Source organism: Nuphar pumila, chromosome 11 (assembly GCF_984573655.1).
Source record: "Nuphar pumila chromosome 11, dmNupPumi1.hap1.1, whole genome shotgun sequence".
NCBI lineage: Eukaryota > Viridiplantae > Streptophyta > Magnoliopsida > Nymphaeales > Nymphaeaceae > Nuphar > Nuphar pumila.
In genome coordinates, this window is record NC_143259.1 from 70,263,991 (window position 1) to 70,290,983 (window position 26,993).

A 26,993-nucleotide genomic window follows, 5' to 3' on the forward strand; every position below is an offset into this window, starting at 1 on the left:
AAATTTTTTTTAGAGCATTAGAATACATATATGCATGATTGAATCACTATAAAAATTTTTTGAGTAACTTAGAATACATATCAGCATGATTGAATCACTTTGAAATTTCTTTGACTGCCTTAGAACTCATATAGGCCTAATTGAATCACTATAAAATTTTTTTGACAGCCTTAGAACTCATATATGCATGATTGAACCACTATAATTTTTTTTTTGCAGCATTAGAACACATATATGCATGATTGAACCACTACAAATTTTTTTCACACATTAGAACTCATATATGCATGATTGAATCACTATAACATTTTTTGACAACCTTTGATGACATATATGCAAGATTGAATCACTATGAAATTTGTTTGACAACCTTACAACACACATATGCATGATTGAATCACTATATTTTTTTTTGACAGCATTGGAACGTATATTTGCATGATTGAATCACTATAATTACTTTTTGACAACCTTAGATCACATATATGCATGATAAAAACACAATTAAATTTTTTTGACAGCCTTAGAACACATATATGCATGATTGAATCGCTATAAAAGTCTTTTGAGAGCCTTAGAACACATATATGAGTGATTCAATCACTATGATTTTTTTTTGACAATCTTAGAACACTATATGAATGATTGAATCACTATGATTTTTTTTCACAGCCTTTGAACATATATATGCATGATTGAATCTCTATGAATTTTTTTTGTCAACCTTATAACATATATATGCATGATTGAATCACTATAACATTATTGTAACAGACCTGGAACACATATACTCGTGATTTAATCACTATAAATTTTTTTTGACAGCCTTGGAACACATATATTCATCATTGAAACACTATGAATTTTTTTTGACAGCCTTAGAACACATGTTTGCATGATTGAATCATTATGAAATTTTTTTGACAGCCTTAGATCACATATATTCATGATTGAATCAGTATGAAATTTTTTTAGAAGCCTTAGAACACATATATGTGTGATTGTATCACTACGATTTTTTTTTTACAACCTTAGAACACATATATGCACGAGTGAATCACTATGAAATTATTTTGACAACATTAAAACACATAAATGCACGATTGATGCACTATAACTTTTTTGATAGCATTAGAACAGATATATGAGTGATTGACTCACCATAGAGTTTTTTTGACAGTCTTAGAACACATATATGAATGATTGAATCACTATGCAATTTTTTTAACAATCGTAGATCACATATATGCATGATTGAATCACTGAATTTTTTTGACCGCCATATAACACATATATGCATGATTAAAATTTTGTTGACAGCCTTAGAACACATTTATGCATGATTGAATCACTATAAAAATTTTAGACAATGTTAGAACACATATATGCATGATTGAATTACTATGAAATTTTTTTAATAGCCTTAGAATAGATATATGCATGATTGAATCACTATGATTTTTTTTTTACAGCCTTAGAACACATAATCGCTTGATTGACTAACTATGAAATTTTTTGGACAGCCTGAGAACATATATGCATGAATGAATCACAAAGAATTTCTTTTGACAATGTTAGAACATAAATATGCATGATTGAGTCATTATGAATTTTTTTTGGCAGCCTAAGAACACATATGTGCATGATTGAATGACTATGAAATTTTCTCGACAGCCTTAGAACATGCATGATTGAAATTTTTTTGACAGCCTTAGAACACATATATGCATGATTGAATCATTATAAAAAATTTTAGACAACGTTAGAACACTTATATGCATGATTGAGTTTTTATGAATTTTTTTTCACTGCCTTAGAACACATATAGGGAAGATTGAATCTTTATGATTTTTTTTTGACACCCTTAGAACTCATATATGCATGATTATTATTTAATTGACAACCTTAGAACACACACACACACACACACATATATATATATATATATAGATATTTGAATTAATCACTATGATTTTTTTTTGACAACGTTAGAACACATATACGCATGATTAAGTCATTGTGATTTTTTTTTACAGCCTTAAAATATATATATGCATGATTGAATTACTTTGAATTTTTTTTTAAAGCCTTAGAACTCATATATGCATGATTGAAGCACTATAAATTTTTTTAGACAATGTTAGAACACATATATGCATGATTGAGTCAGAATGAATTTTTTTTAACAGCCTTAGAAAACATATAAGCATGATTGAATCACTATGAATTCATTAGGTAGCCTTAGAACATATATATGCATGATTGAGTCACTATGAAATTTTTTTGGAGACCATAAAGCAGATATATGAAATATTGAATCACTATGAAATTTTTTTAAAAGCCTTAGAACATATATATGCATGATTGTACGAAAACAAATTTTTTTCTCTCATCTTTAGAACACATATCTGCGTGATTGAATCACTATGATTTTTTTTTTACAACCTTAGAACACATACATGCATGATTAAATCACTGTGAAAACTTTTTGACAGACTTAGAACAAATACATGCATGATTGAATCACTATGATTTTTTTTTGACAACGTTAGAATACATATATGCATGATTGAATCACTATGAAATTTTTTTGACAGCCTTAGAACGCATATATGCTTGATTGAATCTATATGAAGATTTTTTTACAGCCTTAGTACATTTATATGCAGGATTGAATCACTATGAATTTTTTTTCAAAACCATAGAACTCATATATTCATGATTTAATCACAATGAATTTTTTTTGAAAGCCTTAGAACATACATATGCTTGATTGAATGACTGTGAAGTTTTTTTGACGTTCTTAGAACACATATATGCAAGATTAAATCACTATGATTTTTTTTTGATATCCTTGGAACACATATATCCAAAATTCAATCACTATGAGATTTTTTTGACAATGTTAGAAAACGTATCTGCGTCATTCAATCCCAAAGTTTTTTTTTTAACAACCTTAGAACACATATATGCATGAGTGTGACTAAGAAATTTTTTTGACAGCCTGAACGCATATATGCATGATTGAATCACTATGATTTTTTTTTGACAACCTTAGAACACATATATGCATGATTGAATCACTTCGATTTTTTTTGACATCCTTAGAACACATATATGCAAGATTGAAATTTTTTTGACTGCCTTAGAACACATATATGCATGATTGAATCGCAGTGAGTTTTTTTTTACGTTAGAACACATATATGCATGATTGAGTCGTTATGAAATTTTTTAGACAACATTAAAACACATATATGCATGATTGAATCACTATGAAATTTTTTTGACAGCCTTAGAACACATATATATGCATGATTGAATTTTTTTTGACAAACTTAGAACAAATATATGCATGATTGAATCACTATAATTTTTTTAGACAATGTTAGAACACGTATATGCATGATTGATTCACTATGAATTTTTTTTGACAGCATTAGAGCACATATATGCATGATTGAATCACTATATATTTTATTTGACGGCCTTGGACCACATATATACAAGATTGAATCATTAAGAAGTTTTTTTGACAGCCTTAGAACACATATATGTATGATTGAATCACTGTGAAATTTTTTTGACAACGTTAGCCCACATATATGCAAGATTGAATCACTATGATTTTTTTTTTCATCCTTAGAACACATACATACAGGATTAGACCACTATGAAAATTTTTTGACAGTGTTAGAACACATAAATACATGATTGAATCACTATGAATTTTTTTTATAGCCTTAGAACTCATATAGGCCTAATTGAATCACTATGAAATTTGTTTGATAGCCTTAGAACACATATATGCATTATTGAATCACTATAATTTTTTTTTGACAGCCTTAGAACACATATATGCAAGATTTAATCACGATGAAAATTTTTTAACAGCCTTAGAGCACATATATGCAAGATTGAATCACTACAAAAGTTTCTTGACAACATTACTATGAATTTTTTTTGACAACATTAGAACTCATATATGCGTGATTGAATCACTATGAACGTTTTTTGACAGCCTTAGAACACATATATGCATGATTAAATCACTATGAATTTTTTTTTAATGCATTAGAATACATACATGCAAGATTGAATCACAATGAAATTTTTCGACACCCTTAGAACACATATACGGATGATTGAGTCATTACATTTTGTTTTTTGGGAGCCTTAGAACACATATATGCATGATTGAATCACTACTAATTTTTTGTGACAGCCTTAGATCACATATATGCATTATTGAATCACTATGAAATCTTTTTGGAACCCTTAGAACACATATATCCAAGATTGAATCACTATAAAATATTTTTGACAGCAGTAGAACACATATATGCATGATTGAATCGCTATAAATTTTTTTTGAGTAACTTAGAACATAAATCTGCATGATTGAATCACTATAAATTTTTTTTGACAGCCTTAGAAAATATATAAAAGCATGATTGAACCACTATGAAATTTTTTTGACATCCTTGGAACACATATATGCAAGATTGAATTACTGTGAATTTCTTTTCACAGCCTTAGAACATATATATGCAAGATTAAAATTTTTTTGAAGGCCTTAGAACAGATATATGCTTGATTGGATCACTATGAAATTTTTTAGACAGCCTTAGAACACATATTTGCATGATTGAATCACTACAAAATTTTTTTAACAGACTTAAAACACATATATGCATGAATGAATCACAAAAAAAAAAATTGTCAGCCTTGGAACACGTATACGCTCGATTGAATCACTATGATTTTTTTTTAGAGCCTTAGAACACATATATGCATGATTGACTCAGTTTGACATTTTTTTGACAGCCTTAGAAAAGATATATGCAAGATTGAATCATAATAAAATTTTTTTGACAGCCTTATAAGACATATATGCATGATTAAATGACTATGAATTTTTTATGACAGACTTAAAACACATATATGAAAGATTGAAACATTATGAATTTTTTTTGACAGCCTTAGAAAATATATATGCATGATTGAATCACTATGAATTTTTTTTGGCAATATTAGAACAAATATATCCATGATTGAGTCACTATGAATTTTTTTAACAGCCATAGAACACATATATGCACGAGTGAATCACTATGAAATTTTTGAGATAGCTTTAAAACACATATATGCATGAGTGAATCATATTGAAATGTTTTTTACAATGTTAGAACACATATATGCATGATTGAGTCACTATGAAATTTATTTGACATGCTTAGAACATATATATGCATGATTGAATCACTATAAATTTTTTTTGACATCCTAAGAACACATATATGCATGATTGAATCACTATAAAGTTTTTTTGACCACCTTAGAACACATACACGCATGATTGTACCACTATAAATTTTTTTTGAGAGCATTAGAATACATATATGCATGATTGAATCACTATAATTTTTTTTTGAGTAACTTAGAATACATATCAGCATGATTGAATCACTTTGAAATTTCTTTGACTGCCTTAGAACTCATATAGGCCTGACTGAATCACTATTAATTTTTTTTGACAGCCTTAGAACACATATCTGCATGATTGAATCACTATAATTTTTTTTTGATAGCCTTTGAACACATATATGCAAGATTCAATTACGATGAAATTTGTTTAACAGCCTTAGAGCAGATATATGCAAGATTGAATCGTTACAAACATTATAACATATATATGTTTGATTGAGTCACTATTATTTTTTTTTTACAACATTAGAACTCATATATGTGTGATTGAATCTCTATTAACATTTTTTGATAGCCTTGGAACACATATGCATGATTAAATCACTATGATTTTTTTTTACTGCATTAGAATACAAACATGTAAGATTGAATAACAATGAAATTTTTTGACAGCCTTAGAACACATATTTGGTTGATTGAGTCATTACAAAATTTTTTTTTGAGAGCCTTAGAACACATATATGCATGATTGAATCACTACTATTTTTTTTTGACAGCCTTAGAACACATATATGCATTATTGAATCACTATGAAATCTTTTTGGCAGCCTTACAACACATATATCAATGATTGAATCACTATAAAAAAATTTTGAGTAACTTAGAACATAAATCTGCATGATTGAATCACTACAATTTTTTTTTGACAGCCTTAGAACACATATAAGCATGATTGAACCACTATGAAAATTTTTTGACATCCTTGGAACACATATATGCAAGATTGAATCACTGTGAATTTTGTTTTACAGGCTTAGAACACATATATGAAAGATTAATTTTTTTTTAAGGCCTTAGAACACATATATGCTTGATTGGATCACTATTAATTTTTTTTGACAGCCTTAGAACACATATTTGCGTGATTGAATAACTATGAATTTTTTTTGATAGACTTAAAACAAATGTATGCATGATTGAATCACTAAAAAATAAAATTGACAGCCTTAGAAAACATATATGCTTGATTGAATCACTATGATTTTTTTTTACATCCTTAGAACACATATAAGCAAGATTGAATCACTATGACATTTTTTTGACAGCCTTAGAACACATATATACACGGTTGTATCTCTACGATTTTTTTTTGACAGCCTTAGAACAGATATATGCAAGATTAAATCATAATGAATTTTTTTTGATAGCCTTATAACACATATATGCGTGATTGAAAGTCTATGAATTCTTTATGACAGCCTTAAAACACATATATGAAAGATTGAATCACTATGAATTTTTTTTGACAGCCTTAGAAAACATATATGCATGATTGAATCACTATGAATTTTTTTTGGCAATGTTAGAACACATATATGCATGATTGAGTTACTATGATTTTTTTTTATAGGCTTAGAACATATATATGTATGATTAAATCACTATAATTTTTTTTTGACAACCTAAGAACACATATATGCATGATTGAAATGTTTTTGACAACCTTATATCACATATATGCATGATTGAATCACTATAATTTTTTTTTTACTAGCTTACAACATATACACGCATGATTGTACCACTGCAAACTTTTTTTGAGAGCTTTAGAATACATATATGCATGGTTGAATCACTATAAAATTTTTTTGAGTAACTCAGAATACATATCAGCATGATTGAATCACTTTGAAATTTCTTTGACTGCCTTAGAACTCATATAGGCCTGATTGAATCACTATGAAATTTTTTTGACATCCTTAGAACACATATATGCATGATTGAATCTGTATAATTTTTTTTGACAGCCTTAGAACACATATATGCAAGATTCAATCACGATGAAATTTTGTTAACGACCTTAGAGCATATATATGCAAGATTGAATCGCTATAAAAGTTTCTTGACAACATTATAACACATATATGCTTGATTGAGTCACTATGAATTTTTTTTTACAACATTAGAACTCATATATGCGTGATTGAATCACTATGAACATTTTTTGACAGCCTTAGAACACATATATTCATGATTAAATCACAATGATTTTTTTTTTTACTGCATTAGAATACATACATGCAAGATTGAATCACAGTGAGTTTTTTTGACAGCCTTAGAACACATATATGGTTGATTGAGTCACCACAATTTTTTTTAGAGCCTTAGAACACATATATGCGTTATTGAATTAGTACTATTTTTTTTTTACAGCCTTATAACACATATATGCATTATTGAATCACTATGAAATCTTTTTGGTAGGCTTACAACACATATATCCATGATTGAATCACTATAAAATATTTTTGACAGCATTAGAACACATATATGCATGATTGAATCGCTATAAAAAAATTTTGAGTAACTTAGAACATAAATCAGCATGATTGAATCACTATTTTTTTTTGATAGCCTTAGAACACATATAGGCATGATCGAACCACTATGAAATTTTTTTGACATCCTTGGAACACATGTATGGAAGATTGAATCACTGTGAATTTTTTTTGACAGGCTTAGAACACATATATGCAAGATTAAATTTTTTTTAAGGCCCTAGAACACATATATGCTTTATTGGATCACTATAAAATTTTTTGGACAGACGTAGAACACATATTTGCATGATTGAATCACTATGAAATTTTTTTGACAGACTTAGAACACATGTATGCATGATTGAATCACAAAAAATAAAAATTGACAGCTTTAGATCACATATATGCTCGATTGAATCACTATGATTTTTTTTAAGCCTTACAACACATATATGCTTGATTGAATCACTATGACATTTTTTTTACAGTCTTATAACACATATATACATGATGGTATCACTATGAATTTTTTTTGATAGCCTTAGAACAGATATATCCAAGATTGAATCATAATGAAATTTTTTTGATAGCCTTAGAACACATATATGCATGATTGAATCACTATGATTTTTTTTTTGTCAATGTAAGATCAAATATATGCATGATTGAGTCACTATGAATTTTTTTTAATAGCCATAGAACACATATATGCATGAGTGAATCACTATGAATTTTTTTTGACACCTTTAGAACACTTATATGCATGACTGAATCACTATGAAGATCTTTTGACTACCTTAGAACACATATTTGCATGACTAAATCACTATGATTTCTTTTTGACAAACTTAGAATTCATAAATGCATGACTGAATCACTTTGAATTTTTTTGAGAGGCTTAGAACACATATATGCATGAGTGAATCATAATGAAATGTTTTTTACAATGTTAGAACACATATATGCATGATTGAGTCACTATGAAATTTTTTTGACAGGCTTAAAACATGTATATGCATGATTAAATCACTATAATTTTTTTTTGACATCCTAAGAACATATATATGCATGAGTGTGACTATGTTTTTGACAACCTTATATCACATATATGCATGATTGAATCACTATAATTTTTTTTTTACTACCTTAGAACACATACACGAATGATTGTACGACTACAAATTTTTTTTGAGAGCAATAGAATACATATATGCATGATTGAATCACTATAATTTTTTTTTGAGTAACTTAGAATACATATCAGCATGATTGAATCACTATGAAATTTCTTTGACTGCCTTAGAACACATATAGGCCTGATTGAATCACTATGAAATTTTTTTGACAGCCTTAGAACACAAATATGCATGATTGAATCACTATAGTTTTTTTTTACTGCCTTTGAACAAATATATGCAAGATTCAATCACAATGAAAATTTTTTAACAACCTTAGAGAACATATATGCAAGATTGAATCGCTACAAAAGTTTCTTGACAACATTATAACACATATATGCTTGATTGAGTCACTATGATTTTTTTTTACTATATTAAAACTAATATATGTGTGATTGAATCACTATTACCATTTTTTGAATGCCTTAGAACACATATATGCATGATTAAATCACTATGAAATGTTTTTGACTGCATTAGAATACATACATGCAAGATTGAATTACAATGAAATTTTTTGACAGCCTTAGAACATATATATGGAAGATTGAGTCATTACAATTTTTTTTTGAGATCCATAGAAGACATATATGCATGATTGAATCACTATTAATTTTTTTTTACAGCCTTAGAACACATATATGCATTATTGAATAACTATGAAATCTTTTTGGCAGCCTTACAACACATATATCCATGATTGAATCACTATACAATATTTTTGACAGCATTAGAACACATATATGCATGATTGAATCGCTATAATTTTTTTTTGAGTAATTTAGAACATAAATCTGCATGATTGAATCACTAAATTTTTTTTACTGCCATAGAACACATATAAGCATGATTGAACCACTATAAATTTTTTTTGACATCCTTGGAACACATATATGCAAGATTGAATCACTGTGAATTTTTTTGACAGCCTTCGAACACATATATGGATAATTAAATTTTTTTTGAAGGCTTTAGAACACATATATGCTTGATTGGATCACTATGAAATTTTTTGGACAGCCTTAGAACACATATTTGCATGATTGAATCACTATGAATTTTTTTTGACAGATTTAGAACACATGTATGCAAGATTGAATCACAAAAAAAAAAAATGACAGCCTTAAACACATATATGCTTGATTGAATCACTATGATTTTTTTTACAGCCTTAGAACACATATATGCATGATTGAATCACTATGACATTTTTTTGATAGCCTTAGAACACATATATGCAAGATTGAAATTTTTTTGATAGCCATACAACACATATATGCATGATTTAATCACTATGAAATTTTTTAGAAGCCTTTTAACACTTATATACATTAATTTGTCACGGTGCATTTTTGTTGACAACGTTACAACACATATATGCATGATTGAGTCATTATAAAATTTTTTAGACAACCTTAGAACACATATATGCACGATTGAATCACTATGAAATTTTTTTCACCGCTTTAGAACACATATATGCATGATTGAAATTTTTTTGACAAACTTAGATCACATATATGCATGATTGAATCACTATAAATTTTTTTAGACAATGTTAGAACACATATATAAGTGATTGAGTCATTATGAAAAATTTTTGGCAGCCTTATAACACATATATCCATGATTGAATCACTATAAAATATTTTTGACAGCATTAGAACACAAATATGCATGATTGAATCTTTATAAAAAAAATTTGAGTTACTTAGAACATAAATCTGCATGATTGAATCACTACAAAATTTTTTTGACTGCCATAGAACACATATAAGCATGATTGAACCACTATAATTTTTTTTTGACATCCTTGTAACACATATATGCAAGATTGAATCACTGTGAATTTTTTTTTGACAGCCTTAGAACACATATATGCATGATTGAATCACTATGACATTTTTTTGACAGCCTTAGAACACATATACGCAAGATTGAATTTTTTTTGATAGCCTTAGAACACATATATGCATGATTGAATCACTAAGAAATTTTTTAGAAGCCTTTGAACACATATATACATGAATGAATCATGGTGAGTTTTTTTTTACAACGTTAGAACACATATATGCATGATTGAGTCATTATAAAATGTTTTAGACAACCTTAGAACACATATATGCATGATTAAATCACTATGAACTTTTTTTCACAGCCTTAGAACACATATATGCATGATTGGAATTTTTTTGACAAACTTAGAACATATATATGTGTGATTAAATCACTATAAATTTTTTTAGATAATGTTAGAACACATATATGGGTGATTGAGTCAGTATGAAATTTTTTTGGCAGCCTTATAACACATATATCTATGATTGAATCGCTATAAATATTTTTGACAACATTATAACACATATATGCATGATTGAATCTTTATAAAAAAATTTTGAGTAACTTAGAACATAAATCTGCATGATTGAATCACTACAAATTTTTTTTGACTGCCATAGAACACATATAAGCATGATTGAACGACTACAAATTTTTTTTGACATCCTTGGAACACATATATGCAAGATTGAATCACTGTGAATTTTTTTGACAGCCTTAGAACACATATATGCAAGATTAAATTTTTTTTGAAGGCCTTAGAACACATATATGCTTGATTGGATCACTATGATTTTTTTTGGACAACCTTAGAAAACATATTTGCATGATTGAATCACTATGAATTTCTTTTGATAGATTTAGAACACATGTATTCAAGATTGAATCAGAAAAAAAAAATTGACCGCCTTAGACACATATATGTTCGGTTGAATCACTATGATTTTTTTTACAGCCTTAGAACACATATATGCTTGATTGAATCACTATGACATTTTTTTGACAGCCTTAGAACACATATATGCAAGATTGAAATTTTTTTGATAGCCTTAGAACACATATATGCATGATTGAATCACTATGAAATTTTTTAGAAGCCTTTGAACACATATATACATGAATGAATCACGGTGAGTTTTTTTTTACAACGTTAGAACACATAGAGTCATTATAAAATGTTTTAGACAACCTTAGAACACATATATGCATGATTGAATCACTATGAACTTTTTTTCACAGCCTTAGAACACATATATGTATGATTGGAATTTTTTTGACAAATTTAGAACACATATATGCGTGATTGAATCACTATAAATTTTTTTAGACAAATTTAGAACACATATATGGGTGATTGAGTCAGTATGAATTTTTTTTGACATCCTTAGAACACAAATATGCAAGATTGAATTTCTATGAATATTTTTTGACAGCCTTAGAACACATATATGCATGATTGAATCACTATGAAATATTTTTGACAATGTTAGAAAACATATACGCATGATTGATTCACTATGAATTTTTTTTGACAGCAATAGAACACATATATGCATGATTGAATCACTATATATTTTTTTTAACGGCCTAGGAACACATATATGCAAGATTGAATCATTATGAAGTTTTTTTTATAGCCTTAGAACACATATATGCATGATTGAATGACTGCGAATTTTTTTTGACAGCGTTAGACCACATATATGCAAGATTGAATCACTATGAAATATTTTTGACATCCTTAGAACACATACATGCAGGATTGGATCACTACGAAATTTTTTTGATAGCGTTAGAACACATAAATACATGATTGAATCACTATGATGTTTTTTATAACCTTAGAACTCATATAGGTCTGATTGAATCAATATGAATTTTTTTTGACAACCTTAGAACACATATATGCATGATTGAATCACTATAATTTTTCCTTGACAGCCTTAGAACACATATATGCAAGCTTCAATCACGATGAAATTATTGTAACAGCCTTAGAGCACGTATATGCATGATTGAATTGCTATAAAAGTTTCTTGACAACATTATAACACATATATGCTTGATTGAGTCACTATGAAATTTTTTTGACAACATTAGAACTCATATATGCGTAATTGAATCACTATGAACATTTTTTGTCAGCCTTAGCACACATATATGCATGATTAAATCACTATGAATTTTTTTTTTCTGTATTAGAATACATACACGCAAGATTGAATCACAATTAAATTTTTTGACAACCTTAGAACACATATATGGATGATTGGGTCATTACAATTTTTTTTTAGAGCATTTGAACACATATATACATGATTTAATCACTACTATTTTTTTTGACAGCCTTAGAACACATATATCCATTAATGAATCACTATGAAATCTTTTTGGAAGCCCTAGAACACATATCCAAGATTGAATCAATATAAGATTTTTTTGACAGCATTAGAACACAGATATGCATGATTGAATCACTATAAAATTTCTTTGACAGCCTTAGAACACATATATGCATGATCGAATCACTATGAATTTTTTTGACAACCTTAGGACACATATATGCACGATTGAATCTCTTTGAATTTTTTTTTAAAGTCGTAGAATACATATATGCATGATTGAATCACAATGAAATTTTTTTAACAGCGTTAGAACAGAAATACGCAAGATTGAATCACAATAAAATTTTGTTGACAACCTTAGAGCACATATATGCATGATTGAATCACTATAAATTTTTTTTGATAGCCGTAGAATAGATATATGCATGATTGAATCACTATGAATTTTTATTAGCAATCTTGGAACACAGATATGCAAGATTGAATCACTATGAAGTTTTTTTGACATTCTTACAATACATATATGCATGACTGAGTCACTATAAAAAAATTTGAAAACGTTAGAACATATATATGCATGATTGAGTCACTAAGAATTTTTTTTGACAGCCTTAGAGCACATATATGCATGAGTGAATCAATATGATTTTTTTTTACAGCCTTAGAACACTAATATGCAAGTTTAAATTACTATGAAGTTTTTTTTACAACGTTAGAACACTTATACATATGATTGAGTGACTACAAAAGTTTTTTGACAGTCTTAGAACACATATGCATGATTGAATCACTTTGAACTATTTTTTACAGCCTTAGAACAGATATATGCATGATTGAATCACTATGAAAATTTTTGGATGTTCTTATGGCACATATATACATGATTGAATCACCATGAAAAAATCTTGACAACCTTAGAACACACACACACATGATTGAATCACTACAAAAACTTTTTGACAGCATTAAAACACATATATGCATGATTGAATCACTATGAAATTTTTTTGGGTAACTTAGAACACATATGAGCTTGATTGAATCTCAATGAAATTTTGTTGACATCCTTAGAACGCATATATGCATGATTAAGTCACTCTGAATTTTTTTTGACAGCCTTACAACACATACATGCATGATTGAAGCATTATGAAATTTTTTGTAACAGCGTTAGAAAACATATATGCATGCTTGAATTTTGTTTGAGAGCCTTAGAAAACATATATGCATGATTGAATCACTATGAAATTTTTTGGACAGCATTAGAACACATATATGCATTATTTAATCACTATAATTTTTTTTTGATAACCTTAGAACATACACGCATGATTTAATCACTAATTTTTTTTTGACAACATTAGAACACATTTATGCATGATTGAATCACTATGAATTTTTTTTGAGATACTTAAAACACATATCAGCATGATTGAATCTCTATAAAATTTTCTTGATAGCCTTAGAACACGTATATGCATGATTGAATCACTATGAATTTTTTTTGACAGCCTTAGAACACATATATGCCAGATTGAATCACTATGAAATTTTTTTGACAGCCTTAGACCACATACATACATGATTGAATCACTATGATTTTTTTTTATTGTGTTAGAACACATATATGCATGATTGAATCACTATGATTTTTTTTTATGACCTTTGAATACATATTTGCGTAATAGAATCACTATGAATTTTTTTTGATAGCCTTAGACCACATACACGCATGATTGAATCACTATGATTTTTTTTTACTGTGTTAGAACTCATATATGCATGATTGAATCACTATGAAATGTTTTTTACGACCATTGAATACATAATTGAGTGATTGAATCACAATGATTTTTTTTTTACAGCCGTAGAACACATATATGCCCGATTGAATCACTATGAAATTTTTTTGACAGACTTAGAACACATATATGCGTGATTGAATCACAATGAAATTTTTTTGACAACCTTACACCACATATATGCAAAATTGAATCACTATGATTTTTTTTTGACAGACTTAGAACACATATATGCGTGATTGAATCACAATGAAATTTTTTTGACAACCTTACACCACATATATGCAAAATTGAATCACTATGATTTTTTTTTGACATACTTAGAACACATATATGCATGATTGAATGACTTTAAATTTTTTTTGACAACCTTAGTACACATATATGCGTGATTGAATCACTATGTAATTTTTTGGACAATGTTAGAACACACATATACATGATTGAGTCACTGTGAATTGTTTTTAACTGCCTTTGAACACATATATGCACGATTGAATCACTATGAAATTTTTTTGACCGCCTTAGACCTCATATATGCATGCTTGAAATTTTTTTGGCAACTTTAGAAAACATATATGCATGATTGAATCACTATGAAATTTTTTGGATAGCCTTAGAACACATATATGCATGATTTAATCACAATAATTTTTCTTTGAAAACCTTGGAACACATACACGCATGATTTAATCACTATAATTTTTTTTTATAAACTTAGAACACATATATACATGATTGATTCACTATGAATTTTTTATGGGCAACTTAGAACATATATCGGCAAGATTGAATCTCTATGAAATTTTGTTGACAACCTTAGGACACATATATGCAAGATTACTATGAAATTTTTTTGACAGCCTTAGAACATATGTATGCCAGATTGAATCACTATAAAGTTTTTTTGACAGACTTATTAGACCACATATATGCATGATTGAATCACTGTGAATTTTTTTTGACATTATTAGAACACATATATGCATGATTAAATCATAATGAAATTTTTTGACAACCTTAGGACACATATATGCATGATTGAATCACTGTGAAATTTCTTTACAGTCGTAGAGTACATATATGCGTGATTGAATCACAATGAAAGTTTTTTGGCAGCGTTATAACACATATATGCAAGATTGAATCACTATGAAATTTTTTTAACAGCCCTAGACCATATATATGCTTGATTGAATCACTATAAATTTTTTTTGATGGGCCTAGAACATACATGCTTGATTGAATCACTATAAAAAAAAATTGACAACCTTAGAACACATACACGCATGATTGAATCACTACAAATTTTTTTTGACAGCATCAAAATGCATATATGCATGATTGAATCGCTATAATTTTTTTTTTAGTAACTTAGAACACATATCAACATGATTGAATCTCTATGAAATTTTGTTGATCCTTAGAACACATATATTCATGATTAAATCAATATGATTTTTTTTTTGACAGCCTTAGAACACATATATAATAGATTGAATCACTATATATTTTTATGACATACTTAGAACACATATATGTATGATTGAATCTCTGTGAATTTTTTTTTATATCCTTAGAATACATATATGCGTGATTGAATCACAATAAATTTTTTTTATAGACTTAGAACACATATATTCGTGATTGAATCACTATAAATTTTTTTAGACAATGTTAGAACACATATATGAGTGATTGAGTCATTATGAAAATTTTTTGGCAGCCTTATAACACATATATCCATGATTGAATCACTATAAAATATTTTTGACAGCATTAGAACACAAATATGCATGATTGAATCTTTATAAATAAAAATTGAGTTACTTAGAACATAAATCTGCATGATTGAATCACTACAAATTTTTTTTGACTGCCATAGAACACATATAAGCATGATTGAACCACTATAAATTTTTTTTGACATCCTTGGAACACATATATGCAAGATTGAATCACTGTGAATTTTTTTTGACAGCCTTAGAACACATATATGCATGATTGAATCACTATGACATTTTTTTGACAGCCTTAAAACACATATACGCAAGATTGAATTTTTTTTGATAGCCTTAGAACACATATATGCATGATTGAATCACTAAGAAATTTTTTAGAAGCCTTTGAACACATATATACATGAATGAATCATGGTGAGTTTTTTTTTACAACGTTAGAACACATATATGCATGATTGAGTCATTATAAAATGTTTTAGACAACCTTAGAACACATATATGCATGATTAAATCACTATGAACTTTTTTTCACAGCCTTAGAACACATATATGCATGATTGGAATTTTTTTGACAAACTTAGAACATATATATGCGTGATTAAATCACTATAAATTTTTTTAGATAATGTTAGAACACATATATGGGTGATTGAGTCAGTATGAAATTTTTTTGGCAGCCTTATAACACATATATCTATGATTGAATCACTATAAATATTTTTGACAACATTATAACACATATATGCATGATTGAATCTTTATAAAAAAAATTTGAGTAACTTAGAACATAAATCTGCATGATTGAATCACTACAAATTTTTTTTGACTGCCATAGAACACATATAAGCATGATTGAACGACTACAAATTTTTTTTGACATCCTTGGAACACATATATGCAAGATTGAATCACAGTGAATTTTTTTGACAGCCTTAGAACACATATATGCAAGATTAAATTTTTTTTGAAGGCCTTAGAACACATATATGCTTGATTGGATCACTATGATTTTTTTTGGACAACCATAGAAAACATATTTGCATGATTGAATCACTATGAATTTCTTTTGATAGATTTAGAACACATGTATTCAAGATTGAATCAGAAAAAAAAAATTGACCGCCTTAGACACATATATGTTCGGTTGAATCACTATGATTTTTTTTACAGCCTTAGAACACATATATGCTTGATTGAATCACTATGACATTTTTTTGACAGCCTTAGAACACATATATGCAAGATTGAAATTTTTTTGATAGCCTTAGAACACATATATGCATGATTGAATCACTATGACATTTTTTAGAAGCCTTTGAACACATATATACATGAATGAATCACGGTGAGTTTTTTTTTACAACGTTAGAACACATAGAGTCATTATAAAATGTTTTAGACAACCTTAGAACACATATATGCATGATTGAATCACTATGAACTTTTTTTCACAGCCTTAGAACACATATATGCATGATTGGAATTTTTTTGACAAATTTAGAACACATATATGCGTGATTGAATCACTATAAATTGTTTTAGACAAATTTAGAACACATATATGGGTGATTGAGTCAGTATGAATTTTTTTTGACATCCTTAGAACACAAATATGCAAGATTGAATTTCTATGAATATTTTTTGACAGCCTTAGAACACATATATGCATGATTGAATCACTATGAAATATTTTTGACAATGTTAGAAAACATATACGCATGATTGATTCACTATGAATTTTTTTTACAGCAATAGAACACATATATGCATGATTGAATCACTATATATTTTTTTTAACGGCCTAGGAACACATATATGCAAGATTGAATCATTATGAAGTTTTTTTTATAGCCTTAGAACACATATATGCATGATTGAATGACTGCGAATTTTTTTTGACAGCGTTAGACCACATATATGCAAGATTGAATCACTATGAAATATTTTTGACATCCTTAGAACACATACATGCAGAATTGGATCACTACGAAATTTTTTTGATAGCGTTAGAACACATAAATACATGATTGAATCACTATGATTTTTTTTATAACCTTAGAACTCATATAGGCCTGATTGAATCAATGTGAATTTTTTTTGACAACCTTAGAACACATATATGCATGATTGAATCACTATAATTTTTCCTTGACAGCCTTAGAACACATATATGCAAGATTCAATCACGATGAAATTATTGTAACAGCCTTAGAGCACGTATATGCAAGATTGATTTGCTATAAAAGTTTCTTGACAACATTATAACACATATATGCTTGATTGAGTCACTATGAATTTTTTTTGACAACATTAGAACTCATATATGCGTAATTGAATCACTATGAACATTTTTTGTCAGCCTTAGCACACATATATGCATGATTAAAACACTATGAATTTTTTTTTCTATATTAGAATACATACACGCAAGATTGAATCACAATTACATTTTTTGACAACCTTAGAACACATATATGGATGATTGGGTCATTACAATTTTTTTTTAGAGCATTTGAACACATATATACATGATTTAATCACTACTATTTTTTTTTGACAGCCTTAGAACACATATATCCATTAATGAATCACTATGAAATCTTTTTGGAAGCCCTAGAACACATATCCAAGATTGAATCAATATAAGATTTTTTTGACAGCATTAGAACACATATATGCATGATTGAATCACTATAAAATTTCTTTGACAGCCTTAGAACACACATATGCATGATCGAATCACTATGAATTTTTTTGACAACCTTAGGACACATATATGCACGATTGAATCACTATAAATTTTTTTTGATAGCCGTAGAATACATATATGAATGATTGAATCACTATGAATTTTTATTAGCAATCTTGGAACACAGATATGCAAGATTGAATCACTATAAAGTTTTTTTGACATTCTTATAATACATATATGCATGACTGAGTCACTATAAAAAAATTTGAAAACGTTAGAACATATATATGCATGATTGAGTCACTAAGAATTTTTTTTACAGCCTTAGAACACATATATGCATGAGTGAATCAATATGATTTTTTTTTACAGTCTTAGAACACTAATATGCAAGTTTAAATTACTATGAAGTTTTTTTTACAACGTTAGAACACTTATACATATGATTGAGTGACTACAAAAGTTTTTTGATAGTCTTAGAACACATATATGCATGATTGAATCACTTTGAACTATTTTTTACAGCCTTAGAACACATATATGCATGATTGAATCACTATGAAAATTTTTGGATGTTCTTATGGCACATATATGCATGATTGAATCACCATGAAAAAATCTTGACAACCTTAGAACACACACACACATGATTGAATCACTACAAAAACTTTTTGACAGCATTAAAACACATATATGCATGATTGAATCACTATGAAATTTTTTTGGGTAACTTAGAACACATATGAGCTTGATTGAATCTCAATGAAATTTTGTTGACATCCTTAGAAGGCATATTTGCATGATTAAGTCACTCTGAATTTTTTTTGACAGCCTTACAACACATACTTGCATGATTGAAGCATTATGAAATTTTTTGTAACAGCGTTAGAAAACATATATGCATGCTTAAATTTTGTTTGAGAGCCTTAGAAAACATATATGCATGATTGAATCACTATGAAATTTTTTGGACAGCCTTAGAACACATATATGCATTATTTAATCACTATAATTTTTTTTTGATAACCTTAGAACATACACGCATGATTTTAATCACTAATTTTTTTTTGACAACATTAGAACACATTTATGCATGATTGAATCACTATGATTTTTTTTTGAGATACTTAAAACACATATCAGCATGATTGAATCTCTATAAAATTTTCTTGATAGCCTTAGAACACGTATATGCATGATTGAATCACTATCAATTTTTTTTGATAGCCTTAGAACACATATATGCCAGATTGAATCACTATGAAATTTTTTTGACAGCCTTAGACCACATACATACATGATTGAATCACTATGATTTTTTTTTTATTGTGTTAGAACACATATATGCATGATTGAATCACTATGATTTTTTTTTTACGACCTTTGAATACATATTTGCGTGATAGAATCAATATGAATTTTTTTTGATAGCCTTAGACCACATACACGCATGATTGAATCACTATGATTTTTTTTACTGTGTTAGAACTCATATATGCATGATTGAATCACTATGAAATGTTTTTTACGACCATTGAAAACATAATTGAGTGATTGAATCACAATGATTTTTTTTTTACAGCCGTAGAACACATATATGCCCGATTGAATCACTATGAAATTTTTTTGACACACTTAGAACACATATATGCGTGATTGAATCACAATGAATTTTTTTTGACAACCTTACACCACATATATGCAAAATTGAATCACTATGATTTTTTTTTGACAGACTTAGAACACATATATGCGTGATTGAATCACAGTGAAATTTTTTTGACAACCTTACACCACATACATGCAAAATTGAATCACTATGATTTTTTTTTGACATACTTAGAACACATATATGCATGATTGAATGACTTTAAATTTTTTTTGACAACCTTAGTACACATATATGCGTGACTGAATCACTATGTAATTTTTTTGACAATGTTAGAACACATATATGCATGATTGAATCACTATGTAATTTTTTGGACAATGTTAGAACACACATATGCATGATTGAGTCACTGTGAATTGTTTTTAACTGCCTTTGAACACATATATGCACGATTGAATCACTATGAAATTTTTTTGACCGCCTTAGACCTCATATATGCATGCTTGAAATTTTTTTGGCAACTTTAGAAAACATATATGCATGATTGAATCACTATGAAATTTTTTGGATAGCCTTAGAACACATATATGCATGATTTAATCACAATAATTTTTTTTTGAAAACCTTGGAACACATACACTCATGATTTAATAACTATAATTTTTTTTTATAAACTTAGAACACATATATACATGATTGATTCACTATGAATTTTTTATGGGCAACTTAGAACATATATCGGCAAGATTGAATCTCTATGAAATTTTGTTGACAACCTTAGGACACATATATGCAAGATTACTATGAAATTTTTTTGACAGCCTTAGAACATATGTATGCCAGATTGAGTCACTATAAAGTTTTTTTGACAGACTTATTAGACCACATATATGCATGATTGAATCATTGTGAATTTTTTTTGACATTATTAGAACACATATATGCATGATTAAATCATAATGAAATTTTTTGACAACCTTAGGACACATATATGCATGATTGAATCACTGTGAAATTTTTTTACAGTCGTAGAGTACATATATGCGTGATTGAATCACAATGAAAGTTTTTTGGCAGCGTTATAACACATATATGCAAGATTGAATCACTATGAAATTTTTTTAACAGCCCTAGACCATATATATGCTTGATTGAATCACTATAAATTTTTTTTGATGGCCCTAGAACATACATGCTTGATTGAATCACTATAAAAAAAAATTGACAACCTTAGAACACATACACGCATGATTGAATCACTACAAATTTTTTTTGACAGCATCAAAATGCATATATGCATGATTGAATCGCTATAATTTTTTTTTTAGTAACTTAGAACACATATCAACATGATTGAATCTCTATGAAATTTTGTTGATCCTTAGAACACATATATTCATGATTGAATCACTATGATTTTTTTTTTGACAGACTTAGAACACATATATAACAGATTGAATCACTATATAATTTTATGACATACTTAGAACACATATATGTATGATTGAATCACTGTGAATTTTTTTTTATATCCTTAGAATACATATATGCGTGATTAAATCACATTAAATTTTTTTTATAGACTTAGAATACATATATGCATGATTGAATCACTATGAATTTTTTTGACAGTCTTAGAACACATATATGCATGATTGAATCACTATGAAATTTTTTTGACGACCTTAGAACACATATATGCGTGATTGAAGCACTGTGTAATTTTTTGGACAATGTTAGAACACATATATGCATGATTGAATCACTATGTAATTTTTTATACAATGTTAGAACACATATATGCATGCTTGAGTCACTATGAAAAGTTCTTAACAGCCTTATAGCACATATATGCATTAGTGAATCACTATGAAATTTTTTTGATAGCCTTAGAACATATATACGCATGATTGAATCACTATGAAGTTTTTTTTACAACGTTAGAACACATATATGCATGATTAAGTCACTATGAAATTTTTTTGACAGCCTTAGAATACATATATGCATGATTGAATCACAATAATTTTTTTTAACAACCTTAGAACACATATATAAAAGATTGAATCACTATGAATTTTTTTAGACATTCTTAGAACCCATATATGCATTATTGAATCACTATGAAATTTTTTTGAGAACGTTAGAGTACATATATGCATGATTGAGTCACTATCAAATTTTTTTGACAACCATAGAACACATATATGCTTGAGTGAATCACTATAAAATTTTTTTGACAGCCTTAGAACACATATATGCATGATTAAATCACTATAAAATTTTTTACACAACCTTAGAACACATATATACATGATTGAATCACTATGAAGTTTTTTTGACAACCTTAGGAGCCATATATGCATGATTGAATCACTATGTAATTTTTTTGACAAAGTTAGAACACTTATATCCATGATTGAGTCACTATGATTTTTTTTTAACAGCCTTAGAACACATATATGCTTGAGTGAATCACTATAAAATTTTTTTGACAGCCTTAGAACACATATATGCATGATTAAATCACTATAAAATTTTTTACACAACCTTAGAACACATATATACATGATTGAATCACTATGAAGTTTTTTTGACAACCTTAGGAGCCATATATGCATGATTGAATCACTATGTAATTTTTTTGACAAAGTTAGAACACTTATATCCATGATTGAGTCACTATGATTTTTTTTTAACAGCCTTAGAACACATATATGCATGAGTGAATCACTATGAAATTTTTTTGACAACCGTAGAACACATGTATGTATGATTGAATCACTATGAAGTTTTTTTTACAACTTTAGAACACATATATGCTTGTTTGAATCACTATGAAAAAATTTTCACTGCCTTTATTACACATATATGCATCATTGAATCACTATGAAATTTTTTTGGCAGCCTTTAAACACATATATGCATGCTTGAAATTTTTTTTTCAGCATTAGAACACATATATGCATGATTGAATCACTATAAATTTTTTTTGAGTAACTTCAAAAAAATATCAGCCTGATTGAATCTCTATGAAAATTTGTTGACATCCTTAGAACACATATGTGCATGATTTAATCACTATGAATTTTTTTTGACAGCCTTAGAACCCATATATGCAGATTGAATCACTATGAATTTTTTTTGACATTCTTACAACACATATATGCAAGGTTAAGTCACAATGAAATTTTTGTGACAACGTTAGAACACATATATTCATGATTGAGTCACGATGAAATTTTTTTAACAGCCTTAGAATACATATATGCATGATTGAGTCACAATGAAAGTTTTTGACAGCCTAAGAACACTTATATGCATGATTAAATCACAATGAATTTTTTTTGACAACCTTAGGACATATATATGAATGATTGAATCTCTGTAAAAAAAAATTTGCAACCTTATAACACATGTATGCATGATTGAATCTCAATGAACGTTTTTTGACAGCCTTAGAACACATATATGCAAGATTGAATAACTATAATTTTTTTTTTACAGCCTTAGAGCAGATATACACATGATTGAATCACTATAAATTTTTTTTGCCTCCCTTAGAACATATATATGCTTGCTTGAATCTCTATAAATAAAATTTGACAACCTTAGAGCACATATATGCAAGATTGAATTGCTATGAATTTTTTTTACAGCCCTAGAACATATATTATATGCATGATTGAATCACTTTGAAATTTTTTTGACTACCTTAGAATACATATATGCAAGATTGAATCACTATGAAATTTCTTTGACAACCTTAGATAACATATATGCATGATTGAATCACTAGAAATTTTTTTTGATAGCCATAGAAGACATATATGCATGATTGAATCTCTATGAAATTCTTTTGAGAACGTTAGAACACATATATGCATGATTGAGTCCCTATGATTTTTTTGAGAGCCTTAGAACACAAATATGCATGATTGAATCACTATGATTTTTTTTTACAGGGTTAGAACGCATATCAGAGACAATTGGCTTGGATTCGTGTTAGAAATGAGCTCATTTCTGAGGAAGTAAACCCATTTTGGCAGGAATGATAAAAAATGAACATGATCTGCTTATCGTGAGCTCTTTTATAGCCTTATAACACATGTATGCATGATTGAATCACTATGAAATGTTTTGGACAATGTTAGAACACATATATGAATGATTGAGTCACTATAAAAAAAATTTGATTGCCTTTGAACACATATATGAATGATTGAGTCACCATGAAATTTTTTTGACAGTTTTAGAAGACATATATACATGATTGAATCTCTATAAAAAAAATTTGACAACCATAGAGCACATATATGCAAGATAGAATTGCCATGATTTTTTTATAGCCTTAGAACACATATACGCATGATTAATCACTATGCAACTTTTTTGACAGCATTAGAATACATATTTGCCAGATTGAATCACTATGAAATTTCTTTGACAACCTTAGAACACATATATGCATGATTGAATCACTATGATTTTTTTTACAGCCATAGAAGACATTTATGCATGATTGAATCTCTATGAATCTCTTTTGAGAACGTTAGAACACATATATGCATTATTGAGTCACTTTGATTTTTTTTTTACAACCTTGGTACACATATATGCATGGGTGAATTACTATGAATTTTTTTTGACAACCTTAGATCACGTATATGTAGGGTTGAATCACAATGAAATTTTTTGGACCACCTTAGTACACATATATGCAAGATTGAATCACTTTGAAATTTTTTTGACAGACTTAGATAACAAATATGCAAAATTAAATCATTATAAAAAAATTGACAGCCTTAGAACACATATATGCATGATTGAATCACGATAATTTTTTTTTACACCCTTAGAACACATATATGCATGATTGAATCTCTATAAAAAAAATTCACAACCTTAAAGCACGTATATGCAAGATAGAAATCTTTTGAATTTTTTTTATAGCCTTAGAACCCATGTATGCAAGATTGAATCACTATGAATTTTTTTTGACAGCCTTAGAATACATATACGCATGATGGAATCACTATGATTTTTTTTTGGACAGCCTTAGAGCACATATATGCATGATTGAATCACTATGAATTTTTTGTGATAGCCTTAGAATACATATACGCAAGATTGAATCACTATGAATTTTTTTAACAAATTTAGAACACATATATGAATGATTGAATCACAATGAGTTTTTTTTTATAGCCTTAGAACACTTATATGCGTTATTGAATCACTACAAACTTTTTTTGACAGCCTTAGAACACATATATGCATGATTGAATCACTATAATTTTTTTTTTCAATCTTAGAACCCATATATGCGAGTTTGAATCACTATAACATATTTTTTACAACATTAGAACACATATATGCATGATTGAATCACTATAAATTTTTTTTGAGTAACTTAGAAAACATATCTATATGATTGAATCACTATAATTTTTGTTTGATAGCCTTAGAACATATATGCATGATTTTATTACTATGAATATTTTTTGACAGCCTTAAAATGCATATATGCAAGATTGAATCACAATACATTTTTTTGACTGCCATAGAACACATTTATGCATGACTGAATCAGTATAGATTTTGTTGACAGCCTTAGAACACTTATATGCAAAGATTGAATCACTATAAATTTTTTTGATAGCCTTAGAACACATATATGCTAAATTGAATTTTTTTTATGGCCTTAGAACACATATATGCTTGATTGAATCACTGTGAAAAATTTTTGACAGCCTTAGAACACAAATATGAATGATTGAATCACAATAAACATTTTTTGACAGCCTTAGAACACATCTATGCATGATTGAATAACTATGATTTTTTTTTACAACCTTAGAACACATATATCCATGATTGAATCTCTATGAAACTTTTTTGACAGCCTTATAACATATATATCCATGACTAAGTCACTATGAATTTTTTTTAGCAGCCTTAGAACACATATATGCAATATTGAAATACTATGAAATTTTTTTGTCAACCTTAGAACACATATATGCATGAGTAAA